The following is a 22,379-nucleotide window of genomic DNA, read 5'->3' as shown; positions in this document are numbered from 1 at the left end:
TGTAAAGTTCATTAAGTACCTCTCCCTAACCCAGTGGTTTTCAAACTGTGGTCCGTGGACCCCTGAGGATCCACAGACTATGTCTAAAATTCACAAAGGGGTTCATACCTCCATTAAAAATTTTTAGGGGTCCACAAATGAAAAAAGATGGAAAACCACTGCCTTAACCAACTGTCATATGCAGATCATCTACCAAAACCTCAACTGCGAACTTCCTCAAACTCTGAAATCTTGTAGGTCAGGTCTATCTTTACAAAATACTAACATTTAGATTGTGACTTGAACTACAGACCAGTATGGGGGAATAAGAACAACACCCCTGTACCCACAAGCTACCCAGACATTAGGTAGACATTAGGCACACTGCATCTTTCCTCCACCGCTTCGAGCAGCTGAATGGGAAAGACTGTGCAGAGCTGAGGCTCATTCCCCACACCACATCTTGCCAACTGGGGCAAGAGGAAAGCAGAGAGGAAATTGTGCACAATGTCTTCTAGGTTTACTCTTGAAGTGATGCAGGTTTTATGTACCATTGCTTTGTTCAGTGCTGGGCCTAAAGATACACTCTTCCCAGAGGCAGATTAAGGTTTCCTGGGGCCGCAGGCCTGAGCAAGTGTGGGGCCCCTCCCCGCACCCCTTCCACCTGTGGTCCCGCCCCCATTCCTCCCCTTCCGCCTGCAGCCCTGCCCACATCCCCACCCCTTTCTGCTCCTTCCCTGGGCTCTGCCCCTTTTCCACCCAGGGTCCCCCTCTTTCTGCCCCCCACTGCGGCCCGGCAACCTGTTTGCTCCCTTTTGCCCCCTCCCCATTGTGGCCCCAAGACTGGAGAAGCTCTGTCCCCGCCATGAGCCCCCATGAGAGCTCCCACAGTCCTGGGGCCACAGCAGTGGGACCCCTAGAAATCTCTATGATTCTGGAATAAGTGAGAGCAAAGGCAGGCAGCGACCACTTCTCCAAGAATCAATAAACATGAAACTGTCCAGCTGTAAGACATGCTGAATTTAGAGCAAGTTGTTTTTTTTTTTTTAAATCTGGCTGTGTGGTACAGCAGTTTTTGTTGAGAATAAGTATTACATTACTCACACTCCTTCCATCAAAGGCAGAATGTAATTTCACTTCTATCAACAATTCCTCCCCAATTCCCCTCCACAGAGAAATTTAGAATCTTATTTTTTGCTGGGAGACTGTCTAATGCTATACATGAACGTCTGACCAAATAATTAATATTTTTATCTGACTCATGAAGAACTTTGAACCTTAAAGACAAAAAAAGAAAAAAGAAACAACAACTGCCACTTTTGTTGATAAATGTGCATGCGGAGGGAATAAAGATTGATTGTCGCAAAGCAGAGAATTCATTGGATTTTGGATTTTCTTGATTGCTTGGTATACTGGAGGCAATATCCAAACATTCCTGATGTTCCTCAGACTGGGTTCAGACCTGTGAAGAATACAAAGCAGTGGGAACTGTGCTGAAATGTCTCTTAGCCTCTTATGCAAAGCAGAGAAAGCAAGTTAATGTACTACTATACTCTATCTTATATAAAAAGAATAGAAATAAGCTTTACAAATGAAGTTTGTTACAAAAAAAGCATTGTGCACTCCTTTTGTGATGTCTAAAATAACCTTTGTGGCTTTGTATGATTCATTAGTGGAGATGTCAAGAACCTGAAAATAACTTGCAGTTTGCTTCTTTTTTCATTGTTAGTTTAATTAAGAGACAGTATTATCTCTTATGTCAGCCTGAATACTTGAAGTATTATTTTATCTCATTTGGATGTTTTAAATTTAACCATAATCGTGAATTAAACCTCCCACAATAGCTCATTTGAATGTAAGTTACTAGATTTTCTTTTTTAAATACAACTCAATCGTTTACACTACACCCAAACCCAAGGAGCAGGTCTTGCTAAGTTTTTTATAGTATGGACAACTTCTTAGGGAACTGTCTACACGGTGGCAGTCCATGGCAAGCTCAAGTGTAAAACTACAGTGCTCTAGCCTGCTATGCGTTAAGTGGCTGTGTAGACCCTGCTACCGCACACTAAATGTTCCATTAGTTGCACTCACATCAATAGGTCAAAGTAGGCCTAAGCAGTAGGTTCTTCTGATCAGAGGTGTCATTTGCTGAAACATCAATTATGGATTAGGTATAAGGCCCTGTGATGGGGCAGAGTGGCCCCTCACTGGTACCGCAGGGGTTAACCCTTCCTTCCTGGCAGAGGAAGACCTGCCCCGGAAGCCCTGCTGGGCATGCTCCAACTGGAGGCTAGGTATAAAAGCCTGCAAAGGTGCTCAGTCTTGGCTGACCACTGGAGGAGAAGGAGGCACACTGCCAGCTCCTGAGGAGGGACAGCCAACGCTCTGCGATCCAGGGGCCAGCCAAGCCGGGATGCACCCGGCCTCCCAGACGGAGGTCTCAACAGGAGGGGATGGACCAGAGGACACCCTGCCCCTGGAGTGGAGACCATGATGTTGAGGGTAGGAAATGTCCCAGGGGAACTTTAGGGACAAGCAGCATTAAAGCTGCACTGATGCTTGGTGTGTTGCTGGTGGATCCCTGCTGAGCTAAGTGCAAGGGGGAACTCTGCTAATAGGCGAGCCCTGGGTTAGGACCTGGTGGAGAGGGTGGGCCTGGGTCCCCCTACCACTCTGACCATTGGGATACACTTCCCTGCCTGAGAGGGGGAAGGCTATGGACTCTGGCCGCTGGGCCACACTGCCCTGATATGCGGGGCGAGTCATATGACTCTATTTTCTATTCACATGGGTGATCCTAAAGGGAGTAGTTCTGACTCACATAATTATTACTTTTTAGGCTCGAGCCCCCCCCCCCCAGAGCTTTTTCCATCAACTCTTGTCTACTCTCATCTCCCATGTGAGTCCCAAATGTTTCAATACTCCATTACTGAACTGTGTAAGTAATATATGCTTAAAGGTTGGGCTTTGTAAAGGATTATAGAGGAGTGAGGCTCCCAACACCCTTAGTAATAACAAGGAAATTTGGGTGACTTTTTGGTTCATTTGAAAATCCCAGCCTAGGTGTGTAGGGCCTGATCCAAAACCCATTTGGCTCAATAGAAAGACTCCAGCTGACTTTGGCAGGCTTTGGAGAGCTCTAAATTTGATTTTTTTCATTGCAGGACTCAGTTGTGGTTATGTCACAAACCACAGGCAAGGGGTAATGTATATGTAATGCCAACAGACCCCAGTCGTCAGCAGGCAGGATCGAACCTGGGACCTCTGGAGCTTAGTGCATGAGCCTCTACCTCATACACTAAAAGCCACCTGGCTGTTAGCTAACTCTGTAGAGCAGACTCATTTTATCTCTCTAAGTGGTCTCAGTGCCACTAGATGGGAGAGAACACCACACCCAGGAGGTATGTGGGTTACATACTTCCCCTAGCTGACGAAGCACATCCTGAGCTTTAGAGACTTCCCAGTTGATATCCCGAACAAGCTCCCACTTGTAACACTGACAGACCCCGGTTATCAGTGGGCAAGATTGAACCTGGGGCCTCGTGCATGAGCCTCTACCACATGAGCTAAAAGCCAACTGGCTGTTAGCTAAGGCTATAGAGCAGACTCATATTATCTCTTTCTCTAAGTGGTCTTAGTGCCACTAGATGGGACAGAACATCTGTCATAATTATAAAGAAAAGGGAACCACCTTTCTGTATACAGTGCTATAAAATCCCTTCTGGCCAGAGGCAAAATCCTTTCACCTGTAAAGGGTTAAGAAGCTAAGGTAACCCCACTGGCACCCGAGCCAAAATGGCCAATGAGGGGACAAGATTCTTTCAAATCTGGAGGCGGGGGAACAAAGGGTTTGGGCTGTCTTTGCGATGCTTTTGCTGGGAACAGATCAAGGATGCAAGTTCTCCAACTCCTGTAAAGTTAGGAAGTAATCTAGCTAGAAAATGCATTAGGTTTTCTTTGTTTAATGGCTTGTAAAATTCGCTGTGCTGGAGGTAACGTGTATTCCTGTTTTTGTGTCTTTTTGTAACTTAAGGTTTTCCCTAGAGGGATTCTCTGTTTTGAATCTGATTACCCTGTAAAGTATTTACCATCCTGATTTTACAGAGGTGATTCTTTTACCTTTTCTTTAAATAAAATTCTTCTTTTAAGAACCTGATTGATTTTTCATTGTTCTTAAGATCCAAGGGTTTGGGTCTGTGTTCACCTGTACCAATTGATGAGGATATTATTATGAAGCCTTCGCCAGGAAAGGGGGTGTAGGGCTTGGGGGAATATTTTGGGGAAATAGGACTCCAAGTGGACTTTTCCCTGTTCTTTGTCTAAAACACTTGATGGTAGCAGTATTTTACTTAATTCAAAGACAAAGACTTTGTGCCTTGCTGACGTTTTAACCTAAACTGGTAGAAATAAGCTTAGGGGGTCTTTCTTGTGGGTCCCCACATCTGTACCCTAGAGTTCAGAGTGGGGAAGGAACCTTGACAACACCATACCCAGGAGATGTATGGGTTACACATATTTGCTTGGTCCCAGAAGCAGGTCAATTGCCCATGTCCTGCAGTCCCTCTTCCATTTGAAGAGGGACAGGATAAGTTCTGGTAGAGCCAGGTTCATTCAGTGCCTATGTACCATGGTGATGGAGGAGGAGTTGATCATTAATCAAATTGTCTTGAATTGCAATCTGCTCTTTAGCTCATTATTTGCTCTGGGGTGGGCAGCAGGGGGAGAAAAGTACAGTAATCTACACTGTCCATACACCATGCACTTGGCACAGATTATTTTTCCCTAGTGCACTTGGCTCCGCTGCTCCAGCTGCAAAGGAAGGGGGTGGGAGACAGAGCAAGGCACTGCTCACCTGAATAGTACGGGGAATGGTGGCCCTGCAGAGGCTACTGTTTTCCCTCCCTTCCTGCTACTCTTTTCCCTTCCCTACAGGTGCAGGACAGTAAGGAGGCTCCACAGATCACATTACTTTACTCCTCTGCACTGGAATGCAGCAAAGGCTACAATCTGGTCCATTGTGGCCAGACTGCAGTTGTCAGATCATTTCGGTAAAGAATCATTTAGTGCCTGATTTTTCTTGGACTGGCCCACATAACAGTGTGCAGTGGACAAGGAAGGTGTAAAAAGTCTTTCTTACCCCCCTTTGCATGGTCCACATAATTCCCAGGCAGCCCTCTGTGCTCAACATTCCCATTGATTTAAACAGGCAGGAACAGGTCCTTTTTGTTTCTAACACTTCCTGGCATTTGTAAGAAAAATTCTAATAATTTGAACCTACCTGTCACATCAATGCTTTGTTCCACTTGTATTATCTCAGCCTTTCAATTTGGCTGGGAAAGTCAATAAAACAAAAGAAAACTGTTTCACAATATTTAGTTTGAATTCTGGCAAAGTATTTTCATTTTCACCTGGGATGTGTTGCAACAATAATGACCAATGTATACAAAGGCTCAGGACAGCAACATGATGCCAGTGCACAAAAAGGAACACTGCTCCCTAATGTATTTTAAAAGCTACAACATATATGATCTGAATTAACAAAGTCTTCATGGAGTTATGTTAAAGATGGGCAGCTACTGTATTCTAGCAGGCCATGAGTCAGACTGGACTTTGTTAGCCTCATAAGAGGAAAAAATGCCATTATCACAGAAATTCGAACCATATAACATTTGTATGGTGAGAAAATAATGGCATGCTGCAAAAACAGCCATGCTTTGTATCTAGGGGGTGTTTCAAAACACCTGCAGAGATCCCTAAATCAGCTCACCAGGTACCTAGGTAATTAAGACATATATTCTGCATCTACTCAGGGAGAACTCCAGTGCCAATAACCAGATGAACATTGAAGTGTACAGATACAATGTTAGACCAAAATGCTTCCCTCTGCTATGTGGCACATTGTGGGGGAAAGATGCACAAAATTAGATGCTAAGAGCTTGAGAGATGCTGAAGTAGGAATTGTGGGCCTGCAGGGGAGCACCACATGACTGGGGCTCTGTATGTTTTATAGAGGGGTGATGGGTGGGGGACAGAGCCATGGACCTGTCACTCTGTCTCATATGAATCCTGCAGGAATACAAGCAGCAGTTAACCTGGCTTTGAACTTCCATTCCTTTTCAAGTAGTGACAGTATGCAACTAGGCATCAAGAGACTGAAATTTTGTCCTGGCTCTGCTATGGATTGGATCTGTTAGGTCAAATCACCTAACATCCGTGTCTCAGTTTCTCCCTTTGTAAAGTGGAGATAAAGACACCTATCCAGTTTTGTAAAGACCTTTAACATCTTTAAATGAAAAGCACTATATACATTCCACACACTAGTATACCCTTTGCCCTTCCCCTGTGGCAGTGGGTAAACAGGAGAACAAATCCTAAAGTCTCATTTGCCTAAATATATGAGACATAACTGAGTTTCTTTAAGGTTGTGACAAAGACCACTGCATCTCATGATGACCAATTTTGTTTCACTGTTTATTTGTAATCCCCCTTCTGTCTGTAATCTATCTGTTTTATTTCCCTTGTACTTAGCCTGTAAGATCCGGGGGGCGGGGGGACGACATCTTTCTGTTCTATTTGTACTGCACCTAGCACAATGTGGTCCTGGTCTGTGAGTAGGGCTCCTAGGTGCTATGATAATATGAATAACAACAACAAAACACAAACCCAAGGAAGTGAAAAGTTAACATTAACAGACATGTAGCAAGGGTGAGAAATCATATGTTTTTCCTCAGTTTTGGTAGAAACTACAAATGTTTGTTTATAGTCCTCAAAAACTAATTGAAAAATAATTTTCCCAGGCAAAAAAAAAAAAAAAAATCTTTCTGCTTTCTATAGTGTGCAGTGGCTTGGCCAAAAGGCAAAAGCTGAAATTCACGTTGTTTCAGTATGTGTGTTACGTGACGTCGTGAATTCATTGTCACCATAGGAGGGAAGGGCTCTGCATACACGGAAGTGTGCAAGGGCATCAGTAGAAAATGTTAAGTAAAATTTGCTTTAAAAATTAAAGCTGGCACTTAGTCATCTTGTGTCATCATTTTTATTTCTTAGCTTTCAGCTATTTAAGTGAAGTCTAGAACATTCATATGGACTGTTTACTATCTGGCCTTGTGTCTCTCTAATCTCCCTCATAACCATCATTAAAACCATTGACTTTTTTCCATTTTAATACTATCCCATAGTGAGTATCAGAGACAGTCAGAAAAATAGCAAATAAAGGTACATGACTATCTTTCTTTCTATCTCTATAGAGAATGATAGATGCACATGCATCTGTCTCACATAGAGAGGAGATATGCCGTATTCCCTGCAGACATTAGCCTTCTTGTGATAGCTGTTAAACAGTGGTGGGCTTTTGGAGAAGCAGTGAAACCTTGGTTGCTTCTGAAACTCTGGTTTTACACACAGTAAACAATTATTCATCCTCTGCTGATGAGACTGACCCCCTGCCCGATATAGATGAACACAGTTGTTTATTTGGGAAATGTTTAGGCTTCTCTTTCACACTCAGCTACTGCCTCGTGCTGTTTCTCACTGTTTTTGACAGGTTTCAGAGTAGCAGCCGTGTTAGTCTGTATTCGCAAAAAGAAAAGGAGGACTTGTGGCACTTTAGAGACTAACCAATTTATTTGAGCATAAGCTTTCGTGAGCTACAGCTCACTTCATCGGATGCATAAAGTGGAAAATGCAGTGAGGATGTTTTATACACACAGACCATGAAAAAATGGGTGTTTATCACTTCAAAAGGTTTTCTCTCCCCCCCCACCCCACTCTCCTGCTGGTAATAGCTTATCTAAAGTGATCACTCTCCTTACACTTTCACTGTTTTTGGTTGATCTTGAGCCTCGGATAATTGGTAGAGAGGTCATCGAGTTGTGCAGGAAAACAAAACTCATATCTCTATGGTGCTACATGAGCATTATTTGATTGTAGAGGAGTTACTAAGGTGATACATTATAGACTGTAGCTAAACTGATATTACCATGACTCGTTTTAATACAGGCAGACTATACGACAGAGCAGACAAAAAGAACAAGTTATACAAAAATTTAAAAAACTTTCTTGATGAAAGCGAGTGTTAACTGGCAATGACTATACTTCATCTCTAGATACCTACATCTATCAAGGACAGAGAAGCTATAGGACAAGGATGCAACAAAAAGTGAATCAAGTGAGGGAAACCTAATTAACATTAATAGGATATTAAATCTCTATTATATTACTGACTCCTTGTATCCATCTGAAGATGGTAACGGGATTGTTCCAGTCATATCATGTAATGTCAGGCTTGTAGAGCCTCTCTGAATCTGCAGTGCAATCAAGTACTGCTTATTAATGTTAATTAGTTATTTAATGTATTACCTGATTTAGCAAGATGGTGTGCAGTAACTTGAAAAAAAGGTTAAACACAGGCAAGTATAGGTACACTCTGCTTCAAAATTCCAACAAATGTGTACTATTCACATTTCTTTAAATGACAAAGGTCTTAAGAGCTATCCTCTGTGGTTTACCCACTAGAATCTTCTAGCATCAATGTGATCCAGCTTGGGAACTTTAATTCCCTTTGCAAAATGCTCTAAATAATTCATATAAATCACATTTTTGATTAGAAGGACACTATTCACTGACATTTCTGTGAACTCTCATTACTGGCATTCCAACTGGCCACATGAATAAACTGATGTACCTTTATCATTTTCAAGTGGGAACAAATATGTAAACAGAAGATCATAAAATTGAGACAGGAACTTGAAATACACTGTTTGCAGTTCTCTACACTGATCTTTTCCTCTTCGTACTTTAAAAATCAAAATAACAGCTGCTAATCTTATTGTAGGAACAAAACTAGAGTGAGCCCAAATGACCAGTTAGTATCATAGAATGCTGAACCATTATGATACCAATAGAGAAAAACATCTGGAATATAACAGGGAAAATCCTCAAACCCTTAGACAACAAACTCTAGGCAATAGACTTTTTATTTCACAAGATACTAAAATGCAATGAAATGCCTAAGAGCTTGTAGAAAATATGGTTAATATTTACAGAATATTTTTTCACAAATGTAGTAGCTACTTTGTTTAAAAATAGCAAGAAACAGAAAAACTAGAAAAGTGCAATGACATGATCTAAAAAGCATCTTATTTTGTTCTTGGGAAAAATCAAGTATTTTTACTTAGCTCAGTCAAAAGCCAGAGTAAAGGACTTAGCTTACAGAAACTAAGTGGTGGTGGGAGGCTGCTATAGACCACCGGACCAGGGGGATGAGATGGACGAGGCTTTCTTCCAGCAAATAACGGAAGTTACTAGATCACAGGCCCTGGTTCGCATGGGGGACTTCAGTCACCCTGATATCTGCTGGGAGAGCAATACAGCGGTGCACAGACAATCCAGGAAGATTTTGGAAAGTGTAGGGGACAATTTCCTGGTCCAAGTGCTGGAGGAACCAACTAGGGGCTTCTTCTTGACCTGCTGCTCACACACCGGGAAGAATTAGTAGGGGAAGCAAAAGTGCATGGGAACCTGGGAGGCAGTGACCATGAGATGGTCGAGTTCAGGATCCTGACACAAGGAAGAAAGGAGAGCAGCAGAATACAGACCCTGGACTTCAGAAAAGCAGACTTTGACAACCTCAGGGAACTGATGGGCAGGATCCCCTGGGAGAATAACATGAGGGAGAAAGGAGTCCAGGAGAGCTGGCTGTATTTTAAAGAATCCTTATGGAGGTTACAGGGACAAACCATCCCAATGTGTAGAAAGAATAGTAAATATGGCATGCAACCAGCTTGCCTTAACAGTGAAATCCTTGCTGATCTTCAACACGAAAAAGAAGCTTACAGGAAGTGGAAGATTGGAGAAATGACCAGGGAAGATTATAAAAATATTGCTCAGGCAATAAGGAGTGAAATCAGGAAGGCCAAATCACAACTGGAGGTGCAGCTAGCAAGAGATGTTAAGAGTAACAAGAAGGGTTTCTTCAGGTATGTTAGCAACAAGAAGAAAGTCAAGGAAAGTGTGGGCCCCTTACTGAATGAGGGAAGCAACCTAGTGACAGAGGATGTGGAAAAAGCTAATGTACTCAATGCTTTTTTTGGCTCTGTCTTCACGAACAAGGTCAGCTCCCAGACTACTGCACTGGGCAGCACAGCATGGGGAGGAGGTCACCAGCCCCCTGTGGAGAAAGAAGTGGTTTGGGACTATTTAGAAAATCTGGATGAGCACAAGTCCATGGGGCCGGATGCGCTGCATCCTAGAGTGCTAAAGGAGTTGGCGGATGTGATTGCAGAGCCATTGGCCATTATCTTTGAAAACTCATGGCGATCGGGGGAAGTCCCGGATGACTGGAAAAAGGCTAATGTAGTGCCCATCTTTAAAAAAGGGAAAAAGAAGGCTCCTGGGAACTACAGGCCAGTCAGCCTCACCTCAGTCCCTGGAAAAATCATGGAGCAGGTCCCCAAGGAATCAATTCTGAAGCACTTAGAGGAGAGGAAAGTGATCAGGAACAGTCAGCATGGATTCACCAAAGGCAAGTCATGCCTGATTAATCTAATTGCCTTCTATGATGAGATAACTGGCTCTGTGGATGAGGGGAAAGCAGTGGACGTGTTGTTCCTTGACTTTAGCAAGCTTTTGACATGGTCTCCCACAGTATTCTTGCCAGCAAGTTAAAGAAGTATGGGCTGGATGAATGGACTATAAGGTGGATAGAAAGCTGGCTAGATTGTCGGGCTCAACGGATGGTGGTCAATGTCTAGTTGGCAGCCAGTATCAAGTGGAGTGCCCCAAGCGTTGTTCCTGAGGCCGGTTTTGTTCAATATCTTCATTAATGATCTGGAGGATGGTGTGGATTGCACCCTCAGCAAGTTTGTAGATGACACTAAACTGGGAGGAGAGGTAGATACGCTGGAGGGTAGGGATAGGATACAGAGGGCCCTAGACAAATTAGAGGATTGGGCCAAAAGAAATCTGATGAGGTTCAACAAAGACAAGTGCAGAGTCCTGCACTTAGGACGGAAGAATCCCATGCACCGCTACAGACTAGGGACCGAATGTCTAGACAGCAGTTCTGCAGAAAAGGACCTAGGGGTTCCAGTGGACAAGAAGCTGGATATGAGTCAACAGTGTGCTGTTGTTGCCAAGAAGGCCAATGGCATTTTGGGATGTATAAGTAGGGGCATTGCCAGCAGATTGAGGGATGTGATCGTTCCCCTCTATTTGACATTGGTGAGGCCTCATCTGGAATACTGTGTCCAGTTTTGGGCCCCACACTACAAGAAGGATGTGGAATAATTGGAAAATGTCCAGCGGAGGGCAACACAAATGATTAGGGGACTGGAATACATGACTTGTGAGGAGAGGCTGAGGGAACCAGGATTGTTTAGTCTGTGGAAGAGAAGAATGAGCAGGGATTTGATAGCTGCTTTCAACTACCTGAAAGGGGGTTCCAAAGAGGATGGATCTAGACTGTTCTCAGTGATAGCAGATGACAGAACGAGGAGCAATGATCTCAAGTTGTAGTGGGAGAGGTTTAGGTTAGATATTCGGAAAAACTTTTTCACTAGCAGGGTGGTGAAACACTGGAATGCGTTACCTAGGGAGGTGGTGGAATCTCCTTCCTTAGAAGTTTTTAAGGTCAGGCTTGACAAAGCCCTGGCTGGGATGATTTGATTGGGGATTGGTCCTGCTTTGAGCAGGAGGTTGGACTAGATGACTTCCTGACATCCCTTCCAACCCTGATATTCTATGATTCTATTAAACTAAAAGGGAGTAGGGAGAATGGAATCTTGTGTCAAAACCGGAAATAATGCCCAGGACACTTACACATCTTGAATGAAATAGAGGAGTATATCATATGTGGTCAGCTGTATCCTCTCAATGCATGTTTGTTTATATGTGGAGTTGTATGTAGACCATGCTCTTGGCATGATGACAGCCCCTCTAACTCTGACCTGACACCTGCTGCAAAGATCTCCACTGTGGCACACATTAGGATACAGATGTCAATGTGAGATGTTTTTGTGCCTCTACCTACTTGGCTGAAGTAATAGCAATTTGTACCCTTGTTTGCTGTATAAGGGACTTTAGAAGAGGACACATTGGCTCCAATTCTTATGTCCAGACAAACTGTGCTTGGTGCAGGACCCAAGAGGATGGGAGAACAAACATAGCTTTATGCTATATGTGTGGTCTTATGATCCCAAAGGCTAGAATTTAGCCGCTGCTATAAATTAGATCAGACTACGGGGCTATAAATTATAAAAAGACTTAGGACTCCTTTAAATCATGGCTGCATGGTTATGATGGTTCTAAGGTGCTGTTGCAGCAGTTGGGAACAAAGTGCACTCCAGCTATGGCACCTCCTGTTCTGTCTCCTATATGCCATTCCCCTAAGATGGGGGCTGAAAGGGGGAGATGTAGTACTTGTTACGCTTTCTCTGAATCACCCTGGGATTTCACTACCATAGGGAAATCCCCAGATGGCTACTAAGACCAGCTGTAAAGATTTTTAGTGCCACCAAAGCAGCGCCAAAGCTGCCTCACCTCGGTGAAAGTTCTGTACACAATTTGCAGTTTTGTTAAATAGTGTTTTTGTACATTGATTCATATGGACATGTAACATTTTGAGTAAATTTAACTCAATTTTAACTGTATGTGTCCGCACAGACCTACAAAGTAACCCTATGACTTTCTAAATTTGAAGACTATGTGATCCTATGATTGCTTTGTACTCATACTCTCATTGATATTATGAAACAATTGCAGGACCAACTCTAAGGGTCACGGTCTACCGTGCAGTCACCTCTGTCTTTAATCTTGGTTCAACAGTTTAATGGAATTATTTTGGGGGGAGGAATGTGTAACCCATAAGATTACCTCATACTCAAGACAGTAATTTTATATCACCACTATACTTTTTTGTGCTTAGCTAACGAAATGGATCTTTTGTTAAGCTTCAAACTTGTCATGGATAGGGCTGAGTGGAATTTTTCACACAAAATATTTTTGTGGAAATTTGGCTTTTTTAACAAATGTTAATTTTTACCATTATGATTTTGTAGATATTGACTTTTCTTTAAAAAAATGTAAATGGAATAAAACTGTGTTATTTGGGCTGATAAATTTTGTTAGTTTGACAAGAGACATCACTCTAAGATTCGATGGGCTTTTGAAGTGAAAGGGCAAGGATCCATTGGTGGATATCAGCACTTATGACATTGCATCACAGGATATTTCACAGATTATATATGACTTCAGGGAATTTGGAAGGATGCTGAAGAAGAATGGACAAGTGATCTTCTCAAAGAAACTTCCTGTCCTGTGAATGGAGGGTATTGTTGTAGGATGTAGGGCATTGGCAGAGGTGAAAGTAAGCTGGTATGGTACAGTACAATGTACTTGTAAGAAAGCCGGTACACAGCAGACTGTACCGGCAGGGCCACTGATGGGGGGTGTGTGCAAAAGGGGCAACTGCCCTGGGGCCTGGCGATTTAAAGGGGCCTGGGGCTCCTGGCAGAGGCCAGAGCCCCTGGCCCTTTAAATCGCCTCTGGAGCTACAGGGCTCCCGGCCACTGCTACCCCAGGGTCCTGGCGGCAATTTAAAGGGCCCACGGCTCCCATCCGCCACTGCTGCTACTGCTACTGTGCTAGCAGCTGGAGCACTGGGCCCCTTAAATCACCACCGGAGCCCTGGGCGACACAGTGCCAGTCCGCCACTTCTGCTCAAGACCCTGCCCCTTCTGGGGGCCCAGAGTCACATCCCCCTCACACCTTGCCCAGGACCCCAGCCACCCTGCATACCGGTAAGTCTGTTAAGTTACTTTCACCCCTGGCTATTGGTTTTGGATAACATTGATCCACGTTCTGTGGGAAGAAGGGGCTACATAGTTTGGACTGCCTTCATCTCAGTAGAAGGGGACCCAATCTTTTAGGGGACAGGCTGGCTAAAGTAGTTAGAAGGGTGTTAAACTATTGACAAAAGGGGAGGGTGAAAAGAATGAACAAATGAGCATTTGTTGAGCACAAAATAAAGTTACTGAGAACAAAATTAATAAAAATATTAAGGATGTGAAGTGAAGAAATTCTTAAATTGCCTGTACACCAATGTTCACAGCCTGTGTAATACACAAGATGAGTTGAAATTGCTCATTTCTGGACAAAAATTTGACCAAGATGATATTGCTGAAACCTGGTGGGAAGAGTCACATTATTGGAATGTTAAAATCAATGCTTATAACCTATTTAGGAAGGAATGAGAAGGAAAAAGGAGACTGAGAATGACACTGTATGTCAAAAATGGCATTACCTGTTTCCGAGTCACTGACAACTCAGAAGAAAATGATCTTGAATGTGTATGGATCAATGTTCTAGGAGTAGAGAGGTTATTTTACCTCTATATTTAGTACTGGTGCAACTGCTGCTGGAATACTGTGTCTAGTTCTGGTATCCACAATTCAAAAAGGGTGTTGATATATTGGAGAGAGTTCAGAAAGAGAAACAAGAATGATTTAAGTATTAGAATACATGACTTATAGACCCAAAGAGCTCAATCTGTTTATCTTAACAAACAGAAGGTTAAGGGATGATTTGATTACAACCTATAAATATCTACATGGGGACCAAATATTTAATAATGGGCTCTTCAGTCTAGCAGAGAAAGGTATAATATGACCAGATGGCTGGAAGTTGAAGCTAGACAAATTCAGGCTAGAAACGAGATATAAATCTTTCACTGTAAAAGTAATGAACCATTGGAATAATTTACCAAGGGTCATGGTGGATTCTCCATCACTGACAATTTTTTAAATGAAGACTGGATATTTTTCTAAAAGCTATGCTCTAGGAATTATTTTGAGGAAGTTCTATGGCCTGTGTTAGACAAGAGTTGAGGCTGGATGATCACAATGGTCCCTTCTGGCCTTAAAAACTGTGAATATTCATAATTATTTTTGTTCTGAATGGATGGAATATTTCTGATTAGTATCTGGGAACCTATGGCTAATAAGGCACTTGGACTGGAGTGGATTCAAACTGTTTTTAATTTCACTACTAGACAGCATACCTCCCACGTGTCATCTTGTCTAAACTCTATCTCCTCTCAAGGAGTAAAGCTATTATGTCAATGTCAACAGTATAATCGTGGGATAGGAGGATGTTTATCTTCTAATAATAGTTGCTGTACTGATCTTTATAACTGATTAATAATAGTCACATTCTTATTGCTGTATATTGACGTTTTGTAACTTGCTTCTTTCTCTTACTATAAATGTCAGTAATAAAGACATTTAAAAAAAAAATACCAGCGCCAGTTGCAGCATTTTATGGAACGCCACCCACTCATTTTTCGATATTTCTATTCTACCCAGCTCGTGTCATGCCAAAATATGAGTAGTGGCATGAAACTGTCATAAAGCAGATTTAACTTCAGAGACATGAATACCACAACATATCCTGCAGTCAGTAACAGGAACTGCACAATTCAGGAACTTCAGAGCATTGCAGTCCACTCAGATTATCCAGTTGCAGCTCAGAACATCAACTCCACTATGTCTTTACTTCCTATTGGCTCAGGAAGACAATGAGGATGCAAAGACCGATCCTCCCGAATGCACTTTTATTTACTCTCACCAGAATGCCACACTGACCTATTAGACATTTTAAACTACAGAGGTGAAAGAGAGGACCTTCTGTAGACAGAGAGAATACATGGGACAAATTACCAATGCAGCAAAATTGTTCCAGAGCACACACGAGAAGTCCATAGGGGAATGAAGCATCATGTGAGGGAGCAGACAGTTCTGTTTTGTGCACATTGGGCCTGATCTTGAATCCTAATCGATGGCAAAGTTCCCACTGCCTTCAGTGGTACAGGATCAGGGCTATACTGCTCCAGCTAAAAATTTTATAATGATAATGACTAAGCAAGGAGTGTTATAGAGAAGGTATATCTGAATCTCTTACTCACCATGTCTCATAATACAAGAACAAGGGGGCATTAAATGAAATTGAAGAGTGACAGTTTCAAAATAGATAACCAAGTAGTTTTTCACACAATGTACAATTAGCCTGTGGAAACTGTTGCCAGGGGATATTATTTAGGCCACAAGCTTGGTATGATTAAAAAAAGGATTAGATATGTACATGGACAACAAGACTATCCAGAGTAATAACTGTAAATACAAAAAACAGACTAAAACTAAACCAAACCAACCCCCCCACCCCTCCCAAAAAATCAAACAGGAATTAGACTTCAGGTTTTAAGGTAGCTTCTAACTGTGGAAGGTTAGGAGGAAATTTTCCCTGAGGGAAGGTTATTCCATTACTACCTCCTGTTGGGTTTCTTGTACCTTCCTCTGAATCCTCTAATATTGGCCATGGTCAGTGATAAGACTGAATGCTTGTTTAATTCAGTTTGGCAATCGCCATGCTTTTATGTTTCTATAATTGGATGAATACTAAAAAAACCCCCATAAATATTCATTTCTTTTTAAAAAAATCTGTTTTCAGTGCATTCACATTCCTTTTGTATTTGTTTCCTAAGAATATTCCAGCAAATTAATTTGCTGACAGAAATGATCACATAAATGAGAAATTTTAGGAAGTGTTGCAAAGCATTACTTTGTTGTTTTAGTGATGTTCGGTGGCACCTTGAAAAGACAACAGATTTATTTGGGCATAAGCTTTCGTGCGTAAAAAACTTGCATCTGGCTTGCATCTGAAGAAGTGGGTTTTTTACCCATGAAAGCTTATGCCCAAATAAATCTGTTAGTCTTTAAGGTGCCACTGGACTTCTCGTTGTTTTTGTGGATACAGACTAACACGGCTACCCCTCTGATACTTTAGTGATGTTGACATCCATCCTTTGTGAGCCTGACTGATATTAACATGTCATTTTGCATGGGCCATCAAACAGCTTTCAGGTGGTAAAGACTTTCAGGCCTAGAATCAAAAGGTGCCTGGGTGTAGGCAGCCGAGTCCCAGTTTGGGGATTACTGAAATGCACAAAAGTCCCGTTGAACCCTGAAGGCATAGGCACTGACTTTTAGTTTTCCCTGGGGGTGCTCAACCCCTGCTCCACCCCAAGGCCCCACCCCCACTCTTCCCCCAAGGCCCTGCCTTCACTTGGCCTCTTCCTGCCCCCGCTCCAACCCCTCCCTTAAGGCCTCCCCACCATGCCCACCACTTGCTGCTGTCTGCTCTCCCCCAACCCCGTCCTCCAGCCGCCAAACAGTTGATCAGTGGCACCGCCTAACAGCTGATCGGTGGCACCCCCTAACAACTGTAGTTGATGAGTGCTGAGCACCCACTATTTTTTTCCATGGGTGCTTGAGCCCAGGAGTTCCCACGGAGTCAGCACCTATGCCTGTAGGCACCTAATCTCACTTGGCACCTAAGTTTTTGGAGTAGAAGTTCCCGAAGTGCCTATGTTTCTGCCTCTGGGCATTCATATTGCTTCCTCTCTCTAGGCACCTGGATGCCTATCTCCCACCTAGGTCCCAGAGCAATTCACAAACCAGGGGAAGATAGGCATTCAGCCACCAAACTCATGGGTGGTGCTTGATCTGGTAGGCAGCCTCTGAGCACAACTACTGGATTGGGTCCCTCAGGCAAGTTCATACGAAACACCTTGGATCTGCAGGAGGAGGAGCATCAGCTCCTTCAAAACTTAACCCAGTGGTTAGGGTACTGTCCGGGGATGTGGGAGACTCCAGTTCAAAATCACTCCCCTCCTGATGAACAGAAGGGATTTGAACAGAGGTCACCACTTCTCAGGTGTGTGTACTAACCACTAGCGTATATAGGAGGGGGACAGAATCCATCGTCTCCTACATGCCGGGTGAGTGCTGTAACCTCCAGCTTAAAGAGTCATTCTCATGCTTGTGCTCTTTCTCACTCACTCTCTCTAGCCCAAATGACCCTACCTAGTGGCACAGCTTCATCAGGAGAGGCTGAAGAAGCCCACCTATCAGAATATCCCATAGACCAGTGGTTAGCTAACTTACGTGAAAGGGGGCAGAGCCCTGTTCAAATCCCTTTCCCAATCAGGTGTAGGGGAGGGGTTGAACTGGGGGCCTCCCACATCCCAGGTGAGTACCCTAACCACTGGGCTAAAAATTATAAGGGAATGCTTCCACCCCAGCTTTCTTCAAAAAATAAACCCCTTAGGTGCCAAACTCCAAAGAGGGCTCCTGGCTGTGAGTCACTAGTAGGGATAGGCACCTCCCTGCAGCTTGGACAGACACCAAACTCCAAGAGACGACCTCTCATTGACATCTCCATCTGGGTAGTTTAGGTGGCTTCCTGCCTATGCTTCTGGCTTTGAGAAGTGCATTGTGTTCCTGTGGTTTTCTCAGCACATTTGTGAATCTAAGCCTCAGTGCCTAGCAACTTGGGATGTCAGCTGGTGCTTTAGAAGCAAAAGGCTTGGTCATCCAATTTTAGTTCCCCTCTGATTTCTTTTCTTAAAGTAAGTGAATCGACATTGTTACAAACTAAGCTGAAAAACAAAGTCAAACATACCTATGGCTACAAATAGCTTTTAGAAAATATTTTGCAGAGCTCTAAGAGCAATCATTCACAAAGAAAATTATCTCCACAGTGTGTATTTTGGTTAGGCATATTGACAACCTAGACTATATGTTCTACTTTGGGAAAAAGGCTCACATCAGGGTGAAATAGGGAAAAATAAAAAATCCAACCAACACATTCTAACAAAATAACTTAGCCGCTACCATTTAATGTGTTATTTATGTACAAAATGATATAATAGTATAAGTTTTAAATGTCCAATGTTAACCAACATAAAATGGAAATTTCAGGGTCCAGGCTGAAGCTTCATCTTTCATCTGTTCCAGTGATCCCATGTATCAAATGGGTATGTGAGAAATTATGTATGAAATTCACCACATAGGGCAAATTGAGTGGATTAATTTTGAACTCAAAACAGGATTATCTGATCTTGATATGAAATTACCCAGAGTTCATGAACAGAGGATTATAAGGAATAGCCAGCATGGATTTGCCAAGAATAAATCATGCCAAAACAGCCTAATGTCCTACTTTCATAGGGTTATTGGCCTATTGGATGGGTAGATATGATTTATCTTGATTTTAGTAAGGCTTTTGACACAGTCCCACATGGCATTCTCATAAGCAAACTAGGGAAATGTGTTTTAGATAAAATTACTATAAAGTGGGTGTGACATAGCAGGGTACAATCCATACTAGTGAGTAGCTCTGTCACCCCTCCCCTTTAATCTGTGGTGTGCCCTTTTCAATGCCTTGTTGCTGTAGCCTCCAGCCTGGTCTGCTCATGAACAGCCTCCAGCATGCGAGTCACTCCCAATTGTCTCTGTGTGTAGTGCAGCCAGTCAGCCAGCCACACCTTGGCTCTCACCAGCCTAGGTTATACTGGAGGGTGACCCCAACACACTGATGGTCTTAGATTTCCCCCCAGAAATGTATGTCCTGCACTGCCCAGCCCTCTTCTGGACAACATGTTTATAAGAAGTCAGTTATTTTTTAATAGAAATAATATGCACATAACTTGGCATCTCAAATGGAGTTTCCCAGATACTTCCACTTCAAAACACTGGATTAAATAAGACAATAAAACAAGTTTATTAAGTACAAAGAGATAGGTTTTAAGTAAGTACAAGTAATGAGACATGAGAGTCAGGAATGGTTACAAGAAAAAGAAAAGATAAAATACAACTGGTGTCTAACTTAACAAACTAAGTTAAACCCAAAGCAAAGTTTTCTCACCAGGTGCTTTCAGCAGTCTTACAGACCAAACTTTTAGGTTAGGACCCCTATTCCAGTTCAATGGCTGCTTCCTTTGTCCCTTTTGGTGCAGTGAATCGTCAGGGAGGGACAGGGAGGGAAGAAGGGTGCCTTGGGGTGTTTGTCCCTCCTTTTTATAGTTCAATGCCCCTCTTGGAAAATATTTCCAGCTGAGATTTAAGGTACAACAAGGATATAGGGAAGGATCCTGCTGCTTTTCTCTCATCTTTTGGAACTTCTTTTGTTTGCCTTCCTGCTTGATGCTCTGTTACTGCTTAAATGCAAATTAAGCAGAGCTCACATTCCTTTGTTTAGTCTGGAGAAAAGAAGACTGAGGGAGGACCTGATAAATATGTTAATGTCTGTTATAAAGAGGACTGTGATCGTTTTCCATATCCACTGAAGGTAGCACAAGAAGTGATGGGCTTAATTATAACAAGGAAAATTTAGGTTAGATATTAGGAAAAACTTTCTAACAATAAAGGTAGTTAAGCTCTGGAATGGGCTTCCAAGAGAAGTTGTGGAGTCTTTCTCACTGGAGGTTTTTAAAGAACAGGTTGGACAAACACCTGTATGGGATGGTCTAAGTTTACTTCATCCTGCTCTGGACTTGACTTCTCAAGGTCATTTCAGTACTACATTTCTAGGATTAACATACAGGTTCCTGGCTGGGCTCTACTTCCACTACAAATTATAGTCAGTTTTAAAAAAAATCTGAAAATTGTGGCATTTTATATAACATGATAAAACACAATTTTCCCTTTCTATGGTGTTTTATAGTGCCTTTATTATTGAATATCTCAGGTACTGTGAAATTAATGTGGAAGTAAAATGACCACTGAAAGAGACAGAATAAAAGATTTTATTCCTTAGAGGTTATTTAAAAATAGATACTTACATATCATTTTGGTTATATTATATAAACAAGCAAGCACAATGGGCTTCATTCTCCTTTCATATAGTGTAAGCAATCCAGTGATGTGGAGTCAGATGACCCAGCCCCTTTTTCATGTAAGGAGCCAGGATCTCAAGCAACTGAGGGCAGCATTAGACCAGTAGATTCAAGATTTTCTAAAATAGGAACACCAAAGGTAGCCTCCTAAATGCTTTAGGCACTTAAACAAATGGCCTGGCATTCAGAGATGCTTAGTACCATGATGCTCATAAGAACAGCCATACTCCATCAGGCCTTGGCCCAGTATCCTTTCTTCCAGCAGGGGACAATGCCAGGTACTTCAGAGGGAATGAGCATAACAGGTAATCATCAAGTGATCCATCCCCTGTCACTCATTCCCAGCTTCTGGCAAACAGAGGCTAGGGACACCATGACCATCCTGGCTAGAAGCCATTTCTGAACCTATCTTCCATGACCTTATCTAGTTCTTTTTTGAACTCTGTTATAGTTTTGGCCTTCACAACATCCTCTGGCAAAGAGTTCCACAGGTGTGGTGTTTAGATGTTGCTTGTAATTATTAGAATTGGGAGCACTGACTGTTGGGAGTCTGAAAGGACAGGAAACAGGAAGGAGGGGGGAGACTTCACTGTAGTATCAACACAACAAGACATTGCACTGGAACCAGGGCTTGAGAGATGGCCTGTCAGACCCAGACGACCACCTGTCTTGACTAGAGACTGTGTTATGTAGTATCTATAGTGTTTTTAGTGTTATAATTCTGTCAACAGTATTGTGCTTTGTTTCCTATTTGTTCGGTGGTTAGAACAACGTTTATTGTAATTGGGAGAGTTTCTTAAGAGAGGAGGGAATGTGGTGTTTAGATGTTGCTTGCAATTATTAGAATTGGGAGCACTGGCTGTTGGGAGTCTGAAAGGACAGGAAACAGGAAGGAGCGGGGAGGAGTTGAAAAGGCTGTGGGAGAGCTACTGAGGGTGCAACAGCAGCTTGGAAAAGAGGTTTCCACTTTAAAAAATAAAGTCCTGTTGAAGTTTGTTAGTACCTTGCCTGGCTACTACAACAACAGGTTGACTGTGTGTTGTTTGTTTTAAACCTGAAGCCTATTAGTTTCATTGAGTGACCCCTACTTCTTGTGTTTTGTGAAGGAGTAAATACCATTTCCTTACTCACTTTCTCAATACCAGTCAAGATTTTATACACCTCTATCATATTCCCCCTTAGTCATCTCTTTTCCAAGATGAAAAATCCCAGTCTGTTTAGTCTTTCCTCATACAGAAGCTGTTACATACACCTAATAATTTTTGTTTCCTTTCTCTGTGCCTTTTCCAATTCCAGTATATCTTTTTTGAGATGGGGTAACCAGATCTGCAGGCAGTATTCAAGTTGTGAGCATACCATGCATTTATATAGAGGCAATATGATATTTTCTTTTTTATTATCCTGTTTTTTTTCATTATTCTATTTTATTATCCCTTTGCTGATGGTTCCTAATATTCTGTTAGCTTTCTTGACTGCAGCTACACATTGAGCACAGGATTTTCAGAGAAGTATCTACAATGACTCCAAGAACTCTGTAGAATTCTAACATATTAATTAGAGCAGCCAATACATTTTTAAACATCAAATTGAGATTGCTACAGTGTACACATAAAAAAAAACATTTCTGTTCAAACACCTTCTTTAAAATTATGGAAATGAATTGAGAGAATGT

Source organism: Chelonia mydas, chromosome 2 (genome assembly GCF_015237465.2).
Source record: "Chelonia mydas isolate rCheMyd1 chromosome 2, rCheMyd1.pri.v2, whole genome shotgun sequence".
Lineage (NCBI taxonomy): Eukaryota > Metazoa > Chordata > Testudines > Cheloniidae > Chelonia > Chelonia mydas.
The sequence above is the reverse complement of the archived record's forward strand: the minus strand, read 5'-3'. Positions refer to the sequence as shown.